Below are 16,260 nucleotides of genomic sequence, written 5' to 3'. Positions count from 1 at the left end.
ACCCCTGACAATCCACAATCTTAAAGGGATTTGCAAATCCTACTCCCCCGAGGTTGGTTTTATCTGTGAAACAAAAAATCAATCTCGACAAGTTGAAGGAAAACTAAGATCTTGTGGTTTCAAGAAATGGTTTATTGTGGATCCGGATGGATTATCAGGGGGTTTGGCAATGGCATGGAGGGATGGTTGCACTGTTCAGATTTTACAGCATGGTAGATTTTTCATTGCGGCATCAGTTCTGACAGCTGGTTCTAATGATCCCTATGGTGTTCTAGGTGTTTATCTCAGTTCAAATGATCAACATAGAATAGCTCAATTTACTGAATTAACTTCAGTCACCCAACAGTTCGATGGTAAGTTTGTGTTAATGGAGGATTTTAATGCCATTTCTAATCAATTGGAGAAAGAAGGTGGGGGTGCTAAATCTCCTTCTTCTATTGAAACCTTTAATAGTTTTATTGATGATAATTCCCTGATTGATATTGGTATGGTCGGAAGACCATTCACTTGGTCAAATAGACGGAGGGGTGATGAGTTGATACAGGAAAGACTGGACCGATTCCTGGTAGGAGTTGATTGGCAGCAACTCTATCCCAATGCAACGGTTCTTAGACTGTCAGAATCAGGCTCGGATCACGCCCCTCTTCTCTTAGACTCTAATCCGAGAACTGAGATATCTAAACGCCGATTCAAATTCCAAGAAAGATGGTGTTCCAATGATGAAATAAGGCAGATTGTTAGAGAGGTTTGGCATGAACAGATTGATAGTTCAGCCATGTATATCCTAGCTCAAAAAATAAAGCATTGTCGGCATAAGATTGTCAGATGGCAGCAAGAACACAGATCTAATTCGAAGGTGGAGATTGATTTACTACAGTCGGAATTAGAGGAACTTCGTTTAGCAGGAATTCATGGAGGTGACATCATTTCAAAAATAGAGGACAAACTTGAAAAAGCATTGCAAAATGAGGAATCTTATTGGAAAGATAAGTCTAGAGTCAAATGGCTCAAATTTGGTGATCAGAATACAGCTTTCTTCCATCAGAAATTTAAAAATCGAACCCGAAGGAATAGAATTTGGCAACTAACTGGCAGTGATGGTGAAGTGGCTACTTCAAATGCTGGTATTGCTTCTGTGGCTGAATCTTATTTCAAGGACATCTTTTCCTCCACTTGTCATGAGAACCCTGAACCTCTGTTTACTGATTTTGAACCTAAGGTTACAGCTCACATGAACCGTAGGCTTCAAAGACCAGTGACTATGGAGGAAGTGAAACGCGCAACATTTAGCATTCATCCTCAAAGTGCTCCAGGAGATGATGGTATGACAGCAAAATTTTTTCAAAGCTTCTGGAACATACTTAGTGGTGATGTGTTTCGAGCAGTTAAGAGCTTCTTTTCTGGGGGCAGAATCTTGAAGGGTTTTAACCACACTCAGATCTATCTTATTCCCAAGATTTCTGATGCTAAAGATATGACTCAGGTAAGACCAATAAGCCTATCTTCAGTCTTTTACAAGATTATCTCCAAAGTATTTGTACATAGGCTTCAGGGTATGATGAATAGACTAATTAGCCCTACGCAAAGTGCTTTTATTAAAGGCAGATTAATCTCTGATAATATCCTAATTGCTCACGAGTGTATGCATTACTTGAAGAACAAAAAAAGGGGTCTCGAAAATGAAATGGCGCTAAAACTAGATATGAGTAAGGCATATGATAGGGTGGAATGGCACTTTCTTTGGTTTATATTAGAGAAGTTTGGTTTTGACTCCCGGTGGATCATGTGGATTCGAGAATTAGTGACAACTGTTTCTTATTTTGTTATTGTGGAAGGACAACCTTATGGTTTCTTCAAACCAAATAAAGGTATTCGACAAGGAGATCCTCTATCCCCCTATCTTTTTCTTTTCTGTGCAGAAGGTCTCTCCTTCTTGCTACACAAGGCAGAACAAAACAGACTAATTCAGGGTCTTCAGATACATAGGCGATGTCCCAAGGTCAACCACCTCCTATTTGCTGATGATTCCATCTTATTCTGTAAGGCTAATCCTGAAGCATGTTCAAATATCCTGCATTTATTGAATTCTTATGAAAGCATCAGTGGTCAGAGGGTAAATCTTAATAAATCTGCTGTATTCTTTAGCCACAACACTCCCTCCACCACTCGTACACTACTGGCTAACTCAACGAATATTAATCATATTGGGGCTCAGGATAAATACCTTGGTTTGCCTTCTACAGTCTCTAAATCGAAAAAGGCTTCTTTTAGTATGATCAAAGAAAAGATTCAGAAAAGAATCCAAGGGTGGAAGCGCAATCTTCTTTCGTCAGGTGGTAGACACATATTGCTTAAGGCAGTGGGAGAAGCTATTCCTATTTATACACTGTCTTGCTTCAAGTTGCCTGATGGTTTAATTTCGAAAATTCACTCTTTACTTTCTCAGTTCTGGTGGAGACAAAAAGGTTCTGAAAGGCAGATGGCTTGGATTAGCCGGGACACTATGACTCGCCCACGAAAAGAAGGAGGCCTTGGATTTAAAGATCTCAGAATCCAAAATCTGGCGCTTTTAGGCAAACAGTTTTGGCGACTTGTAACACAGCCTACTTCCTTATTATCTAAAATACTAAGAGGTAAATACTTTAGCAATGGCAATGCTATAACGGCAGAAATTGGAGTCTTACCTTCTTGGGGATGGAGGAGCATACTGGAAGGCCGAAAGATTGTTGAAAAAGGACTTAATTGGGCTGTGGGTACTGGTGAGAATATCCGAACCTTTGAGGATCCTTGGCTGCCTCCTCCGTATCCTTTATTGATTTCTGACATGCCAAATAGACAGGCTATTTCTGAGTTGGTTCCAAGAGTTAAAGATCTAATTACTGAAGATAGGAATTGGAATCAGAATCTCATTCAAGAATTATTTCCCCAAGACGTTGCAAACAGGATTTTGTCAATTAAAATTCAACAAGGTAGGGACAAATTGCAATGGGATTTGAACAAATCCAAGCAATATGATACAGCTTCAGGTTACAAAATTGGCTATTTATTTTACCATCCGCCTCTGGAGCTTTGCCCTAATTATATGCAGCAGAAAAAGCCGTGGATTGATCTATGGAAGTTGAACTTGCCTCACAAAATTAAGCTATTTATCTGGAAAGCTCTCCATGGCCGACTTCTGGTGCTTGCTCAGATTCATCACCGCATCCCATCTATATCACCAATATGCCCCTGCTGTCATGAAGCAACGGAAACAGTCACTCATTGTTTGATCGATTGCTCTAGAATTAAAGACGTATGGTCTCAGAGTTATCTTCATGACTGTCTTCCCCCTCAGAGTTCTAACGACTTTTGGACATGGTGGACTGCATCAACAGAGATACTTAACCCGTTGAAGAATGCTGACCGTAATCCTCAATTGCTTGCCATCATTTGCTGGAACTGTTGGAAAGCTCGCAACCAGTTGATTTTTGAAGGTTCTACTTCTATGTCGTCTGCCATTCTAGCAAGCTCTGTCAAGTTGCTCCGTGAAATCCAAAGAACTCCCAGTTTAGGTCGTCATCTCCATGAGGCAAGCTCTTAGTTGCATGCAATTGGATTTATCATTCTTTCTTCTTTAAGATTTTTCTTCGTTTTTCGACCACGCACCGTCGGATGAATACCTTTAGTGTAGTATTTTTGGGAAATCCCCACCTTTTATTATGCTGTCCTGCTTTTGGACATCTTTGTATTTCATTTTTTAATAATTAATGAAATATAACCTATTATCTTTGGAAAAAAAAATAAAAGCCTTGATATTTTTTTGAGTTACTTTATGACTTGTATAAGTGTATTTAACTGTGTATTAATAAAAGAGAGATTAAATATGATTTTGGTTTTTAAATTATAGGTCAAAAAATTTTTTATTTTTAATTTTTTTTATACAAAATTGTTCCTAAAGTTTAAAACCAAATTTTAAAATCATCCTTTTTATTTAAATCTTAAATTTTAGACTAAATTACCCATAAAAATATAAAATAAAAAAATAAGATAAAACAAAGGTAGCAGAAAAGAAGAATATAATATTGTCCATTATATCTTACATGTGTTCGCTGGTCGTGACAAATGTATTCTCCTTAGTTCTAACATGTCAAACATGTGTCGCCTTTTCTCCTTCTCGCAGATTGTGAAAAGCATCTTGTTCCCGCAACCCACCAGCAACACTTCGAAAATATGACTTTTCCTTAAATGATCAGAGGTTAATATTTGCAAGTTACTTTACATGTGTTTGCTGGTTGCGACAAGTGTATTCTCCTTAACTCTAGCATGTCAAACATGTGTCACCTTTTCTCCTTCTCACATACTGTGAAAAGCATTTTGTTCCTGCAACACAACAGCAACACCTCGAAAATATGACTTCTCCTTAAATGATCAAATGTTAATATATATAAATACGAGTTAATACTCAAATTGGCCCCTAAAATTTGACCTCGACTCAATTTAGCCCTCAAGGTTTCAATTGACTCTAATTGTACCCTGAAATTTTGACCTGAGCCTCAAATTGGCCCTTCCAACGTTTTTCGTCACCGAAAAGCTGACCTGTCAATTTTGGTTGACACCTGGCACCCTTGTAGTTAGATGACATGGCAAAATGTTTGAAGGCATCAATTTAGCCCCTAAAAATTTTAAATAAAACCTAGAAGTCCCAATTTTTCCAAATCGCAAGAGTGTCTCCAAGAGTTGAGAAGAATGTTGGGAAGCAGCAGCCAAGGCTCAGGTAACTCTAGTAGAACTCGTTCGCATAGTGGCTGGGTGAAGAACACACACCGTGATAGAGGTGACAGAGGTGGAAAGGTTCCGCATTGGTGCAGTTGTGGGTTGCGTCCTATTCTTTGGTGGACTGGGACGAATTCCAATCCAGAAAGACCATTCTATGGATGCTCTAACTATAATGTGAGTTGGTTGAATTGTTGCAAGTTGATTCTGTGTCTTATTTCTTAAATACTTATTGGTTTTGTAGTTGTTCTTCCTCTCAATTTTTTTTGGATTTTTGTTGTAGACTACCGGTAAGAGATGGTGCGACTTTTTTAATTGGGCAGATGTTGAAAAAGAAGAAGCCATAGTTGGTAGAAATGAAAGTTCAGTTAGTGAAGACCATTGAAAAATATCTCAGGGATGGAAAATTAGTGCAGTTGAAGCTAAAATTAGAATATTAAAAATGTGGAATATTATGTTGTCTGTGTTTGTTATTATTTTTGGAATTGTGATTGTAGCTTATGGATTATGTGGGATAAAATATACGTAACTGTGATGTCAGTTATGTGAATGAAGCATTTTTATGTATTTAATGACAAAATAGAAATGGAATTTTATGTTCTCTTGGTAATGATATATCCTATAAAAATTCTTTAAAACTGAGATTATACAAAAGAGGAGGTATAACTTATGACCAAATAAGTATCAGAAGAGTATAATTTGATCAAATCGGTCAAGCTGTTATGAGTCTGTATATGAAGACAAGATCAGGAGCTGGCTCTGATAATTATATATGTAGTATGCACTTTGACGTGGCAGAAATTGGCGAGTTAAGAAATCATTGTAAGAGATGCGTTGCAAGTATAGTTCTTAACCAACCAAAAATCCGCTTATCAATTTAGAATGGGTTGTCACAAAATTAGAATTAAAATACTAGGAGTATGAATTCCAGGTCGTCTCCCAACGAGTTGCAGAAAGGTGTACTATTTTATTAATCAGAGGTTTTTCTAAAATGGTTTGAGTTGATAAACAGAAAATTAAATCAGAGAATATATGTAATTTAAATAAAAACCTTGACCGGGAGTAGATTAGTCAAAAATCCTATCCTTGTTGGAGTTCTCCCAAGATTAATTGATAATTGAAGGTTGTCTGCTCAGTTATCCCTTACCGGATAAAGGAAAGTTAAGCAAGTAGGAAGTCAGTTTCTACTCACAAGTTCTAATCCTCTCCCTTGGGAAGGACTAGTGTCAGTGACTAGAGGGCGACCTAACGCTAAACCCAACTATAATTTTACTCTTGAGCATTTCAACTAGGTCCTCCTTTCAACCAACTCCCAATCAAGTTATGGAACTACTCGCTCATTATGAATGTAAAATTCACGAAAGGGAAATAAAGAAAGACATGATAAATAATAATTAAAAGGATCAATTAAAATAAAAATAGTTCTTGTATTAATAAATTCTAAAAATAATTCAATAGTAACTCTGAAGAAATTAAGGATATGAAAGAGTAAGTGACAAGTAAGGAAACAAACTAGAATGACGAAGTCTTGACGGAGGTAATAACTCTTCTCAATATCCCAATCCAAAAGCAATAAAATCAAATTCCTAAGAACTATGAATGTGTAGAGAGAAAACCTAGAGGAGGAGTAAAATCATATCTAAAACTAAAAATTATGCGGAATGAATCTTCTTGGTCTCTGCATGTTCCCTGGCTCTAATCTGCTTTTCTGGGCCAAAAACTAGGTCAAAACAAGGCCCAAAATCACCCCCAGCGAATTCTGCAGATTCTGCAGATCGCGCACGTCACGCGATCGCGTCATCCACGCATTCGCGTCATCCAGCGTTTTGCCTTGCCACGTGTACGCGTCGTCCACGCATTCGCGTCACTTGTGCAGTTTCCAATTCATGTGTTCACGTCAGGCACGCGAGCGCGTCACTGCAATTTCCTCTAATTCGCGCGGTCGCGTGAACCATGCGTCCGCGTCGCTTCTCGCTGGTCATCTCCTCAATTTCTTGTGTTCCTTCCATTTTTGCAAGCCTCCTTTCTAATCTCCAAGTCATTCATGTCCTATAAAGCCTGAAACACTTAACACACAGATCACGGCATCGAATGGAATAAAGGAGAATTAAAATACATAATTAAAAGTCTCTAGGAAGCAAGTTTTCAACCATGGAGTAATTTTGGGAAGGAATTGTAAATATATGCTAATTTAATGAATAAATGGGTAAAGATTTGATAAAACCACACAATTAAATACAATATAAACTATAAAATAATGGTTTATCAACCTCCCCACACTTAGACATAAGCATGTCCTCATGCTTAGTTGAAGGAGATAAAATAAATGAGCAGAAACATGTAAAACTCATGTTATGCAATGCAACCTATACATATGAATGCAACTATATGATTCTTGTCCACTTGGTTAAAAGTAAATAAGCTCTTCAAGACAATCACAAATCAAATTCCACGAATTCAATTCTTATATAGTAACAACAGATAAAAATGCAAGAAGGTATCTCATGAAAGCAGGGAACATAGAATTTAAGCATTGAACCCTCACTGATGATGTATGTACGCTCTAATCTCTCTAGTGTATAGGGTAATCACTCTATCCTTCTCTAATCATGCTTTCTAATTTTTTTGTTCTTCACCTAACCAATTAACAACATTTAATGTACCAATGCAAACATCATGAGGTCTTTTCAAGGTTGTAATGGGACCAAGGTAAGGGTAAGGGTACATATATGGCTAAGTAAGCTTATAAATTGAATGTTTAATTAACCCAAGCTTTCACCTAACACACATATATACATTCTATATAACTTAAATTTCATACCTAGCTACCCAAAATTTCCCTTTCACATTCCTTACTCATGTATCAACTTTTATTTTAATTTTATCATATATGCATTGATCCTTGAATTTTAACTTAGCATTGGGGTAATTTTGTCCCCTTATTTATTTATTGAATATTTTTGAATTTTTTTTAACATAAACACAGCTTATCAATGCACATAGAATTTTAATTTTTCTTTTATAGTTTCACATGAGAAGGTACCCAAATTCCCATTATATTATTGTGACACATTTTCTTATTATCTTTTGTTCCCACAATCTTCCCATACTCAATTAACACAAAATTCTATCTCAAGCTAACCAAAGATTCAATTGGGATATATAATTGTTTTTCCGCTTAAGGCTAGTGATGTGGTAAAATAAAGAACGAATGGGATTTAAAGGCTCAAAGTGGCTAACAAAGGTAATTGGAAAGGGTAGGCTGATTTGGGATAAGTGAGCTAAACAAATAATGGTCTCAATCATATGCAAGCATAGAAATATATTAAACATTGGACATATAGGATGAAACAAAATATAGATTACAATCATAGAGAAGTAAACACACAAGAATAAAATAATTATGGTTAAATAATATAATCATGTATTTAGGCTCAAAGTCTCACAGGTTGTGTGTTCTTTAGCTCAAAAACCATGTTCCAAATACAACTTCAAGCAAATTTAACATAAAAGTTTTGATTAAAATTAGTGAAATTTTGTTCTAAAAATAGAGTCTTAGAAGGAACTTATTATCTTTTCAATCAAGTAGAACATGTATGCAACTAACCTATTACTATGCAATTTATCCTATTCTACAAAAGAAAAATTAACTAAATATCCTATTTTATTGGTGTTAGGGAAGAGAAATTACCTCCGGAAGTCAGGTACTGACCGACCTCCCCATACTTAAGGCTTTGCACCGTCCTCGGTGCCATCTGTCAGGAACAAAGGTGGGTTGGTAGCAGTATCTCCACAGTCGGGACCGTCATGGCTCCCTGTGCTGGTAAATAAAGTGGAGTCCGGGGTGTCTGGGTCGTTGTATTTTCCCATAAGTAGCTCCTTGAGGTATGTGAATCAGCGCTTGTTACGACGCTCTCTTAGCTTTGCTTTGTGTTCATGCCGATCCAACCTCTCAAGTATCTGATGGAGCAGTTGGTTTGTTATAGGTGCTTGTGGTGTTGAAGGAAGAATGTCTTCAAGCGGTTCAGTAGGTTGGCTTGTAGTGGCTGCTGGAAGTCTAATATATTTCCCGTTAGGGACGTACTGATAATCCCGTGGGAGCATGGCTTTGGTGTCTCCAGCTCTGTAGGAGGCTCCGGCTGTTGAGACAAGATCTGAGACCAAGGCGGGAAAAGGTAAGTTGTCCATAATTTGTACGTGTCCCATAGCATTCCGGATGTGTCTTGGTAGGTTTAGAGGCTGGTTTATAAGGATGCACCATAGTAGAATGATCATGTTTGCAGTGAAGAAGGACTCGTGGGTGCTCGAAAAGACGTAATAGGACATAATCTGTGCCTATACGCGAGCCTCCAAAGTAAGTGCGGAAGCCGATATTTCCTTAGGACGGGAACGATGGTAACCATAAATCCATCTGCTGCCAGGTAGTGCGATAACTCTGAGAACAGCGTCCCAATCAAATTAGTACATCTGGCGCTTGAGTGTGGCCTCTTGAAATGCGTCCAGTCCTTCTGGAGTAGGGGGAAGATCTAAAGCTCGCTGAATGGCCTCTTTTGTAATGGGAACTTGCTTCTGACGGACATAGACAGACTGCAGGGTTGGCAGGTGGAAGTTAGAGTAGAACTCGACTACCCAGGAAAGATTAACCTGCCGTGGCTGTCTCTGTAGGAAACCCCATTGTCTTCGTTCAATTTGCGGCTCAACAAATTCAGCAATACGGGTCGGGAGGATAAGAAGATATTCGTTGTTGTAACTCCTTTCTGCCAGGATGGGGAACATCTGCTCACAGTAGCGATTGGAAAATCGCGCAATGTCCTTTGCTGGGAAGGCTTTCTCTTTTTCATCAACCTTGATAATCCTCTTAATTCTTTTTGTTGAGGGCTTAACTGCAGTTGAAGATGGCTCAGCCACTAATGCTCTTTTTGTTCCTCTTCTTGCTGGTGGTTTGGGAGTAGCTTTTTCCTTGCCTTTCTTGGTGGCCATCCTAAAAGAAAGAAAAGAGAAAGTATGTTAAAATGTCAAGGTTTGGAGCAAGGAAGAGAACGGGAAAGGTGGTAATTAATGCACATTAAAAGATGAATGATGTTAACACATGGTCATGACTACATGTGAAAACTCATCAACGGAAATATAGCAAGTGCATATGATGACAATTAAATGCAAGGTGTTTATTGACATGCAGGCAAAGGCATGAGTAGCATAGATTAAGCATTCAATGTTCAAGTTAGATTACCAAGCCTTTCAAACTAATAACTTGTTTGTAATGGCAATTATATTGAATTAATATGATATGAAAAAGGGTTTCGTGAAAAGCAAGCATATAGAGTAGTAGGATAAAAGATATCGAAAAACAGTGCACAATGCCATACGGGCGTTTTCACAAACACATAGCATGCATGGTAAATAAGCTAATGAAAATAATAAATTGAACATGCAAGCAACCCTTTAAAAATTGATATATAATTGCCAAATAATTTCTTAACAATCCACAAGCATATAATAAGAAACAATGACCCAAATAAATTTTCAACACCAATTAAAAGAAAAAGAAAGAAAAAGAAAACATGGATAATGAAAGTAAAAAGAAAAAAGAACGGAAGAAGAAAACATAAAATAAAGAAGAAGAATAGAAAAGTAAGGAGGGAAGAAAAAAAGAAAAACCTTGGTAATGGTGGTGAGAGAGAGAGAAAGTAGAAAGCGAGAAAGAAGGAAGAAGGAAGAAAGGGGAAAGAAAGAAATAAGAAGGGAAAAGAAAAAGTAGGATCTGGGGAAGAGAAAGATAAGATATTTTGGCAGATTAGGGTAAGCTGTGCGGCGTAAGCGACGCGGACACGTGGGGTACGCGTTCGTGCGGATGGCGCTTATATGAATCGACGCAGTCGCGTCGGTCACGCGGACGCGTGACTCGTTCGGTGCTACTGGCGCGAGGGTAGCCTCGCGCTCGCACAACTCTCTGTTCGAAACTCATTGTTGCCAAATTCCAGGGTGACGCGGTCGCGTGGTAGACGCGATCGCGTGGGTGGCCAATATTGGAATATGACGCGGACGCGTGGGGCACGCGTTCGCGTGGTAAGGCTTGTGCGTCTAGCACCAGTCCAGTCCCACTCAAGCACAACTTTCGGCCATGCACCCTTTCTTACGTCGATTTTCAGGTCACGCGTCCGCGTGGGTGACGCGGACGCGTGGGAGGCATTATTCCCATATGATGCAGATGCGTCAACGATGCGGTCGCGTAGATCAATTTGTGCCTAAGGCACGCCTCCAGCCACGCTCCCGCGTGACTTTCTGTTCGTTTTATTTTTTCTTTCTTACTCACCTGCTACGCGGACGCGTCGCGTGCCCCCCTATTTTTTTATGCAATATGCAAATGAAGATGTAAACTATAGGCACTAGTACTGAGAAGAGTTATTGGGAAAGGAAATAAAGAAATAAAAGAAAGAAACGATCATACCACGGTGGGTTGTCTCCCACCCAACACTTTGCTTTAACGTCCTTAAGTTGGACGCTCTACTAGCTCAGTTTTCTGCTGTGGATGGATCCTCCAAGAGGAAGATCTCTAGCTCCTTGGTTTTCGTCGCCTTCTCACCATGATATAGCTTTAAGCAATGTCCATTAACTTTGATGAATTCAGAGCTTGAAGGATGACTTAGGTGAAAAACTCTGTATGGCTCGGCCTTCTCTACTCTATATGGACCTTCCCATCTTGATCTTAACTTGCCTGGCATGAGCCTCAGTCTAGAGTTGTAAAGGAGGACAAAGTCCCCAGGTTTGAACTCTCTCCCTTGATGTGCTTATCATGCACAACCTTCATCTTTTCCTTGTACAGCCTTGAGTTCTCATAAGCTTCTAGGCGAAGGCTTTCTAATTCTTGCAGTTGCAACTTCCTTTCAGTTCCGGCCTTTTCAAATTCCATATTGCACTCCTTTATTTCCCAAAAGGCTTTGTGCTCTACCTCAACTGGAAGGTGACAGACTTTTCCATAAACTAAGCGGAAGGGACTCATCCCAATGGGTGTCTTGTATGCCCAGAGTACATCTTGTAGCCTGGTGCTCCAGTCTCTTCTATTATGTTTGACTATCTTATGCAATATACTCTTTATCTCTTTGTTAGATACCTCAACTTGCCCATTAGTCTGGGGATGGTAGGCTGTTGCCACTTTATGAACTATCCCATGCTTCTTCAGTAGTCCTGTTAGTCTCCTGTTACAGAAATGGGTGCCTTGATCGCTCACGATTGCTCGTGGTGATCCGAAGCGACAAATAATATGGGTTCTAACAAAGGAAACAATAGTGTTAGCATCATCAGTGCGGGTAGGAATTGCTTCCACCCATTTAGAAACGTAATCTACAGCTAACAATATATAAAAATAACCATTAGAATTTGGAAATGGACACATGAAGTCAATGCCCAGACATAAAAAATTTCATAGAAAAGCATAGTCATTTGAGGCATCTCATCCCTCTTGGATATATTACCAAACCTTTGGCATGGGAACAAGATTTACAAAATTCAGCAGCGTCTTTAAAAAGAGTAGGCCACCAAAATCCACAGTCTAAAATTTTTCTAGCTGTTCTTTGAGGGCCAAAATGTCCTCCACTCTCAGATGAGTGGCAGGCCTCTAAAATGGACTGGAATTCTGATTGAGGCACACACCGTCTAATTACCTGGTCAGTGCCACATCTCCATAAATATGGGTCATCCCATATATAATATTTGGACTCGCTTTTCAGCTTGTTTCTTTGATGCTTAGTAAAGTTTGGAGGGAAAGTGCGGCTAACTAGATAATTAGCTACAGGTGCATACCAAGGGACTACTTCAGATAATGCTTGTAAGTTGTCGAATGGAAAATTATCATTTATAGGAGTGGATGTATCCATAATGTGCACAAGGCGACTCAAGTGGTCTGCCACTAGATTCTGGTTACCACTCCTGTTCTTAATTTCTAAATCAAATTCTTGTAGTAGCAGTATCCAACGTATAAGCCTTGGTTTGGACTCCTTTTTAGCTAATAAATACTTTAGGGCTGCGTGGTCTGAGTACACTACTACTTTAGCACCAAGTAAATAGGCTCAGAATTTATACAGAGCAAAAACAATAGCAAGAAGCTCTTTCTCAGTAGTAGTGTAATTAGACTAAGCAGCGTCTAAAGTCTTAGATGCATAAGCAATTACAAAAGGGTCCTTACCTTCACGCTGAGCCAGCTGCTCCTACTGCATGGTTGGAAGCATCGCACATGATTTTAAATGGCTGGCTCCAGTCTGGTCCTCTCACAATTGGAGCTTGAGTCAGGGCGGTCTTCAACTTATCAAACGCTTGTTTGCAATCCTCACTGAACTCGAACTCAATATCTTTCTGCAGTAGTCTGGATAAGGGTAGTGCTACTTTACTAAAGTCCTTAATGAATCTCTGGTAAAAACCTGCATGGCCAAGGAACGAACGGACTTCCCTCACAGAGGAGGGGTAAGGTAAACTAGAAATAACATCCACCTTTGCTGGATCTACAGAAATGCCAATATGAGACACAACATGTCCTAGTACAATCCCTTGTTTTACCATAAAGTGACATTTTTCAAAATTTAATACAAGGTTTGTACTGACACATCTATCTAATACTCTAGATAAACTATCCAAGCAAAGGCTAAATGAATCACCATAAACACTAAAATCATCCATAAAAACCTCCATACAGTTCTCAATAAGGTCAGAGAAAAGACTCATCATGCACCTTTGGAAAGTAGCTGGTGCATTGCACAAGCCAAAGGGCATTCTCTTATAAGTATAAGTGCCAAAAGGACATGTAAAATTAGTATTTTCCTGATCTTCAGGAGCTATATGGATTTGAAAATAGCCTGTGTAACCATCTAAAAAACAATAATGGGATTTACCTGACAGGCAATCAAGCATCTGATCAATGAATGACAAGGGGTAATGATCCTTGCGAGTGGCTTGGTTGAGACGCCTATATTCAATGCAAACTCTCCATGAATTCTGTACTCTAGTTGTCAGAAGCTCTCCATGCTCATTTCTTACTATTGTGATTCCAGACTTCTTGGGCACCACTTGTACTGGACTGACCTATTCACTATCTGAGATGGGGTAAATGATATCTGCTTCAAGTAGCCTGGTCACTTCTTTCTTGACAAATTCTAAGATGGTGGGATTCAGTCTTCTCTGAGATTGACGGACGGGCTTTTTTCCCTCTTCTAGGAATATTCTGTGCTCACAAACTTGAGAGTTGATACCTACTATATCCATCAGGCTCCATCCAATTGCTTTCTTGTGTTTTCTCAGCACACTGAGTAGCTGTTCTTCTTGTTGAGAAGTGAGTTCCTTTACAATGATAACTGGAAACTTCTGCTTGTCCTCAAGGTACGCATATTTGAGGTGTGGAAGGAGGGGCTTTAATTCCAATTTCTGCTCATGGCCAGGCTCTGGATCATCCGGAGCTGGTGATAATGGCAAAGTGCCCTCATTGTCCTCTGAAAATGTCTCCACACTTGGACCTTGTTCTGTGTACTTCTCTTCTAATTCCTCCTGGTGAACTTCAGCCACGGTTTTATCTATGATGTCACACTGGGAGATAGAATAATCATTCGGAGGGTGCTTCATAGCTTCATTTAAACTGAATTTCACCATTCTACCATCTATTTCAAAAGAATAAGTTCCTAAAAATGCGTCCATCTTGAACTTTGAAGTCTTCAGGAATGGTCTTCCAAGCAGGATTGATGATGGCCTTCCTGAGTCATTAGGGGGCATTTCCAGAATGTAGAAGTCAATGGGAAATGTGAGTCCCTTAATGCTCATTAATACATCTTCAGCAATTCCAACCACTGTAATAATGCTTTTATCTGATAACACAAAATGAGCTGCCGACCTTTTTAAGGGAGGGAGCCTCAAGGTATCATATATAGACAAAGGCATTATACTAACACATGCTCCTAAATCACACATGCAGTCAGAAAATATCACACCACCAATAGTACAATTAACCATACATGGACCTGGATCACTACACTTTTCAGGTATACCTCCCATTAAAGTAGATATAGAACTACCTAAAGGAATAGTTTCTAATTCATTAATTTTGTCTTTTTGTATACATAAATCTTTTAGAAACTTTGCGTATTTAGGTACCCGCTGAATAACATCAAAAAGGGGAACAATTACCTCAACCTTTTTGAATATTTCTACCATTTTGGGATCAAGTTCCATCTGCTTCCTGGGCTTCCTTGCAATTTGTGGAAATGGAATAAGAAGGACGTTTTCGGCATCATCTGTATCCTTTGGTGCTTCCTTCTGTGGTTGGGCTTTTTCTTCTTCAACCACGTCTTGTATGTCCTCTTCTTCTTCGGCGTCCTCTACTTCCACCACCTCTTCAGCTGAGGCGTGTTCTGATGGGATTGGCTCCTCCTAATTCCTCTCTTGCAGTGTGGTTCCGGACCTTAGGGTGATGGCATTGATGCCACCCTTTGGATTGGCTAAGGGTTGAGAAGAAATTTCGCTGGAGCTTGCATGTTGAATGTTTGAAGTATTGGGTGATGCCAGCTGAGAGATGAGAGCTTGTATAGCGGATGCTAGGCCATTAAGTGAACTTTCCACGTTCTTTTGTCCTTGTGTAATGGATTGAAGCACCTCATCACTCAGAGAGGAATTAGATTGAGTGATCTGTGGAACTTGTTGTTGGTTGTGCTGTGGTCCTTGGGACTGCCTCAGGTGAGGTGCTCTGTAAGGCTGGTTCTAGTTCTGCTGCCTGTTGTTGTTATTATTCCACCTCTGATATCCTTGATTGTCTCTGCCTCTTCTATTATTGTTGTCCCTCCAACTCTGGTTAGAATTATCTCTCCAACCTTGGTTGAAATTGTCCTGCCATCTATGGTTGTAACTGCTACCTTGATTGTATCCTTGATTGGGGCGGTCATAGAAGTTATGAGTGGCTGCCACAGTGTTGTCTTCCTGCTAGAGTTGCGGACATTCGTCAGTATAATGGCTATAATCAGCGCAGATCCTGCACACTCTTTGTGGGACTAACTATTAGCTTTGCTGCGCTTCTTGTTGACTTAACTGCATCTGCTTCAGTAAGTTGGTCATTTCACATATACTCTGAGTCAGAGCAGTAGTTTCCTTGCTAGAAGATACCTCTGCAACAGCTTTTGACCGGCTTTGTTTCTGCCTGTGATTCTGAGTAGATTCAGCCAAGTCACTGATCAATTGCCATGCCTCATCAGTGGTCTTGTACTTTTTCATAGACCCATTGCTAGCACTTTCCAATGTGATCTTATCTTGGGGCCTCATGCCTTGTGTGACGTAGCCGAGCAACACTATCTTGTCAATCATATGGTGGGGACATGCTTCCAGAAGGTTGTTGAAGCGCTCCCAGTATTCATAGAGGGTCTCAGACTCGTCTTGAACAATCATGGAAATGTCTTTCCTCAGTTTATCAGTAACTCCAGCTGGAAAGAATTTTTCCAAAAATTCTCTTCTAAGCGTATCCCAGTCAAAAAACAGTTGCTG

Source organism: Arachis ipaensis, chromosome B3, assembly GCF_059453495.1.
Source record: "Arachis ipaensis isolate K30076 ecotype BB chromosome B3, ASM5945349v1, whole genome shotgun sequence".
Taxonomy (NCBI): domain Eukaryota; kingdom Viridiplantae; phylum Streptophyta; class Magnoliopsida; order Fabales; family Fabaceae; genus Arachis; species Arachis ipaensis.
This window is presented reverse-complemented; position numbering follows the sequence as displayed.